Raw genomic sequence first — 6,000 nt, 5'->3', positions numbered from 1 at the left:
ATTTCTGTTTTTTCCTTACGGTGAGTGTAATTTACTGGGAAGGGATTTGCTGGGGGTATTGGGAATGCAAATTACTACTGTAAAAAGTGATACAGAAGCTAACACTATTGTAACTTTGTGTCAAATTACTGAGAAGGCCTCTCCAGCAGAAAACCTGGAGGGGTGGGCAGCCCCAGGGGAATATGAAAAAATGAATATGGAGCCTCTCCAAATTACTTTGAAGTAACCAGGACAAGTGGTGTCTTGARAGCAATACCCTCTTTTCAACGGAGGGAGGAAGAGGTTACAGCCTGTTACTGAGTCCCTGTTAAAGGCAGGTCTTTTGGAGCCATGGATGGCTCCCTTTAACACTCCTGTSCTGCCAGTTAAAAAACTGGATGGATGGACACAAGAAGGCAAGCAGAATTTTGAAGAAAGCAAGCAGATTAACTGAGGGTCCTGCCCTAGCCCTTCCAGACAGGAAAAAAGRATTCGAATTGTATGTTACTATAAACACATATTATAGTGTTGGCTTTCRCAGATATTAAGATGTGTGCTATGTATACAATGTTGGCTTTTTTGSATAAGSAGCTTAGTTATGCAGACACAGTGGTGAAATAATCACTGATGTTTTTCTGTTGTAGCTCAGATATAATTGGAGAATACTTGTGGTTAAAAGGAAGTGTTATAGCTCATGACTTAAACATTTCCATAAAGGACATTTTTCATATTATAGCTGAAAGGAATAAGAAGGTATTGTCCTTACAAACAGACTGACTCTGGGGGTAAGATAAGGCTGATACTGGGAGATTGAAGGAAACAATGGGAAGGATTTCCATAAGAATTCCTTTGATTGACTTATCCCAGACTATGTTAATAGACTACAAGAACAGAGACACAGAGATGTATATTGCAAGGGGGCAATGTATGATAGAAGAGGGGGTTTCATCAGGCGTTTCGGGGAGTCTGTACCTCTCAAGTACTTCAGCCAGTGGGGAAAGAGAGAGGGAACTGCAGCCGGGAAATTAGGATAAAAAGAGGCTGCGTCCTCTATGAATTTGAGAGACCCCAAGGGAAATGCCCATGACCTCTCCTGCAGAGTTGTGGGATTCCTCTGTCTCCTTTTTGGACATAAACCTCTGGTGTTAGTGGATTAATTTTCCTAACAGCATTCTTTTTCGTTATCTCGTGGGAGAAAGGAAAACAGTCCTCCAAGGCCACTCTCTCAAATCTCCTGGCAGAACACAGCTTCTTCTAAGCATCCACTTGCTTCAGACGTAGGGCGGGGGCACCTCTTCCCCCGCAGAACACAATTTCTTCGTTGTGTCAACTCGCTTCAGACGTGCGGGGGGGAGGGCAAGCCTCTTCCCCCTTTTTGGCTTATCAAATCCTCAAMGGCCAGGTTTTTCTCAGAGCAAGGTCGCTCTCTTTTCTGTACAGGTCTCCCATTGAAGAAATAGTCCTTTAGAGAACAGCTTGTTTTCTCCATGTTCGAGCACCACAGCAACAGTACCTATCTTCTTCTTACTGTGATCTTGGGTCTCAATTTTTTTTTTTCTTACATCTCCTCACCCTCCTGCTCTTTTTTTCCCTGGTGCATGATACTAACAACCTAAAAAACTAAATGGCAGCTGCAAACTATCTTGTTTTGAATTCTTAAGTACAAGACTATATGTCACCACAGTGTTGTAACTAGCCTGTGCAATTGGCCCAGGCCTGATGAGCAGCCTGTCCATCAACCTCAGAGCCATAACAGATTGGCCCTAAAACACAGGTGACAAGGCTCCTTTTGCTGGAGAAGAAAGAGAAAGCTTCTAGAACTTGGTCAAAGGAGCCATCTTTGTGGTTTCTTGGTCCCATGCCCCCACCACCAAAAATCGGATGGAGTATAACCAGGACACTCATCTGACTTGTGAATGGAGCTGTTTTTAGTCCCAGTTAATGTCTTTCTGTTTCCCCTAAAGGAAATAAAGCCATAGTGCTGTGGGTACCCAGAGCACAGCCTTATGGTGCCAGTCTGAGGATGACCTACTCATGTCATATGTGCAAATTTGCTTGTTCCCACTGTCACCAAAACTGCAGGAAAAACAAAAAATCTCCAAAAACATTTTTAATGTTAGAGAGTCAAGTCATCATTTTTTATTTTCTGACCAGGATGTAGTTCTGGCCACGATGTGCAACAGAAATAATTTCATTCACACATAGCCCAGGTGTGTAGAGAAAATCATTCMGTGACACACGCATTTTACAAGATTGTCTCCAAACCTTATACTGTCAAAACCCGTAGAACTCTGTTGGTTTAATGTTAGTTGGTCCAATGTTGCATAGTTCTTAGCATTTGGTTTCCTATTGGATGCACCTTTCCTCGCCTCCGATGCTAATTAGGTCCCCCTTCTTATCTCTCTTTTCCCAGATCAGGTGCCTTCAACCATACCAGGGAGGAGGTTTGGGGTTAATGTTCCATTGATGATCATTGATGGCCGGCGATGACCCTTATCTTTTGTGCTACTTCCTCTCCGTTGAGATGTGAAGCTCATGAGGCCCCACACGGTGGAACAATGCCCTGGAAAGAAACTTCAGYACCCTTCCCCCGGGGCAAAGGCGAACAAAATCTGACTGAAGTTATATATATTAAAAAAAAAAAAATAAACTGGTGTATTTTCAACAGTGTGAGTGTCTGTGTYAGTGGTCGGAGCTGTTGCTGTTGAACAGTCCGGGGTCTGCTCGCTGTTGCCTCGGGAGGGGCTTGTGCGTGGTGGAATTGGAGCTGAAGCGGCCTCTGCTCCGAGCAGCCGTCGGTGTGTGCCCGGGACCGGGGATGTGGTCATTTGTCCGGCAGAGTCAGCGGCAGCGGAGTCCCGCGGGGTGGGGGGTGGCCTAAGGAGGTGATGCCAGGGAACGGAGGGATCAGGGCGGGCACGGATGGTGGCGCACCCATAATAGCGCCAGGGCGGGAGGGGCCGGGCCGAGCCGAGCCGAGCCGAGCCGTGCGGGCTCCCGCGGGGGAAGCGAGGGCAGTGCCGAGCCGCGGGGTGAGAGGCACCGCAGGAGCCGGGCCCGACGCAGCCGAAGCGCAGCCGGTGAGTTGCCGCTCGGGCTGAGCCGGAGCACCCGGGCTGCCCTGCGCCGCGTCCCGTGTCCCGTGTCCCGTGTCCCGTGTCCCGTGTCCCGCCGGGAGGCTCCGGAGCGGGCAGGCTGTACACTCGGGACACGGAGCACTTCCAGCCCGATCCCCGGACCCCTCGGAATCACCTCTCTAACTTCTGCGGCGACACCGCTCGCGGTCAGCGCTGTGGGCATCCCCTTTATGCCCTTCCCACGCCTGGAGCCTCCGATTTGCTGCAGGGCGACTCTGCCCTGCACCACCTCCGGGGTTGGAGACTGAGCTGGTTCTAGTCCTCAGAGGCTTTGTTCTAACGGGCAGGGGCCCAGGGAGCTGTTCCGAGGGCGATGGCAGGGAGCAGCCTCGCAATGAAGCGGTTCGACGTCTCTCCCTGCTTGGGCTGGTCCTGAGCGGAGTCGCATGTGTTTTCTCAGCTGCGGCCCGGGACATGTGCAGAGAGGATGTCTCTCCCTGCATGGGGAACGATGCCTCCCGCATAGTCCCTGGTTTTGAGAAGGGCTCTGGGATTTTTTTGGGCTGCTGCAAGAAAAAAGTAAATCCCAAGGGACGGGGAGAGGGAAAATGGAGTCTGTGCTTGGTGTGCAATTCTAGGTATTGGCTTTTTGACAGTCGCCCCGTGTCCAAGCAAGTAGTTTGCTTTAGCTGGTGCTCTGCTGCTGCTTTTACATACCGTGCACACCTGGCTCAGACTGCTTTGCTGAGGGAGAGCTGTTTTCAGCCCTGTCTCTGTTTTGTAGATAAGATCCGTGTTCCTCTGCTTACCCTTGGTGAGCGGGGACATGGATCTGACCCGGGAGGAGGAACGTGTTGCACGTTACATATAATGGCYCAAGGCGGCTCAGGCAGGATTCTTCTACATTTGTGGCCCAGCAACTCTAGGATTGCTCTTTCTTCCATTTTCTTGCCAAGTTCAGCAAATCCAATGCAGAAATAATATCCAGGAGAGAGCATGCCGAAGCTGCAGAACCCTGCATTCATCTTCTGTCCCAAATGTATTTTGATTTTCCTGGGTTTTTTTTTGTTTTTTTTTTAAAGGCCAAACTCTAAGAAAAAGGAAAAGTGGAGGTAGAGAATGCGTAATCTGCGGGTGGGGTTTCTAGTTCATAGGTGGGAGTTACAGTGCTCCTATCCCTGAACACAAAAATATACAAACATGCTGGACTCAGGACTGAGGGATGCACCAGGCTGCAAAACCGGAATGTCAGCTCATCCCAGGATAGGCCTATTAGCATGGGGAAGACAAGACAACACTGTGGGTCTTGCAAAGACCTCACTTGAGGACCCTCACCTGGCACTAGGGTCCTTTCACAGACAAATGAGGGCTGAGTCACTCAGAACTCTTTGCTTGTCCTTTTTCCATTGAATCTTACTGTGCTGGGAGCAGGGACATCCCTGCTCACACCTCAGGGAGGCTGTACATGGTGAGATGCAGCTGTGTTTGAAGCACCTCTGTTGTGTTTGTCTGCCAGGCAAGGTGGTTTAGGCAGAGTACATCGCTCAGCAGTCCCCACTGCTCTTTCGTGCTGTTCTTACAATGTAGTTACTTTCTACACACCATTACTTAACCCTTTTACATCATCACCTTTGATGTTTCCAGCGATGTTTCAGGGGATCCCGAAGCAATGCATAATTTCATGGGCTGAAATTGGAGGTTCTGCCCTAAGCACAGGGCACACCACTTGGCAAACTACACCAGTTGGCAAAGCTTCTAGCAGTATGTTCAGTATCTCCAGACTGCACCTAAATGTAGCTGCATCTGGGGAAGCGCACACAAGTTATTTGGAGAGCATGGGACATAAATGGGRAAGCCCACTCATGACAAAAGTTGTGATTTTTTGCCACCTCCACACTTCTTGCTGCATGGAGAAAGYTGCTGCTTAATTGCCTTGTGAATACAGAAGCTGTTTTCTTCTGGGCCCCCGAAGCTTCATGCAGTCAGAACTCAAAACACCACAGCCTTTCAAGAAAACACTTCAGGGTTTTTCCTGCTGTTCCAATTAAATCTTGCACAATCTCCCCTAAGGGCAGATTTTGCAATGAAAATCTGGTGTAAAGCAGCAGCCTGGCTGTACATAAARTAAGGTCATAGGGCTTTGACTTGGAGCACAGTTTCTGAGGCAACTTTCAGCTTTGAGCATTAATGGATAATGCTTTGTCTCCTACCCAGTCTAATCTTCCATCTGAGTGCTTGAGACTACAGGTGCACATCTCTTGCACAGAATATGAGGTGTTGTGTTGAGGCTATTTAACAGGTGATAGGCTGGTGCTGAGCTGCTCCTCWGTGACATCCGTAGTTAGATAAACTGCAAGTGTTGTGGCTCAGCTCTGCAATCAGCTCCATACTGCTCCAGGWTTGTTGAAGCCGCTGGAGTTACAGTAGGGTGGGAATGTCCTTGGAGAGAAGAGTTGCAGGAACTGTGTCTTCACCATCTTCCTACTTCTCAACTGCTCCATTGCTGCCGTGATTCTCATCTGCTGCCCTCCCTCCTCGGTGTGGAAGTGGGCAGCAAGCAGTTCAGAAACCCACTGTGCACTTGAGTCTGGCAGCTGGGGRCTCTGCTGGGCTCTGCCAGAGCTGGCCCATGGGCTCCACAGCAGCAGTGGGCATGTGAAGAGCTGCAGTGTGCAGTGCTGGCTAAGGCACAGCCTGGGCTGATGTTCTGTCCCAGCAAATCTGATCTTGTTCTCTGTGCASTGGGTCATGCTGCTGAGGTCTAAACCTCTGGCCAAAGTATGTGGTCTTGAAAATATCACTTAATTTCCTTTTCTTCTGTTTTTGCTTTAGTTTTTCCATTTGTTATCTGTAGCTAAGATTTCCTCCTTTGTAATTGTGGACTAATAAGAGATAATATCTGCACAGAGCCTGTGTTGCTTTAGGGGCTCATCCTGCTGTTGAT

At 48.8% G+C, this 6,000-nt stretch overlaps 1 protein-coding gene across 1 annotated transcript in view; it reads left to right on the top strand.

The window, feature by feature from the left end:
- Window positions 1-2,747: 2,747 nt before the first annotated feature.
- The window catches only part of LOC130584236 (dual specificity testis-specific protein kinase 2-like), a 33,274-nt gene continuing 30,021 nt past the window's right edge, over window positions 2,748-6,000 (top strand). The window contains exon 1 of the mRNA XM_057384086.1: window positions 2,748-2,777. The gene's annotated coding sequence lies outside the window, so the exon portion shown is untranslated. The remainder of the gene's footprint in view (window positions 2,778-6,000) is intronic.

Source organism: Malurus melanocephalus, unplaced genomic scaffold (genome assembly GCF_030028575.1).
Source record: "Malurus melanocephalus ecotype Western Australia unplaced genomic scaffold, MMel_1.1 scaffold_683, whole genome shotgun sequence".
NCBI lineage: Eukaryota > Metazoa > Chordata > Aves > Passeriformes > Maluridae > Malurus > Malurus melanocephalus.
This window is presented reverse-complemented; position numbering and strand designations above follow the sequence as displayed.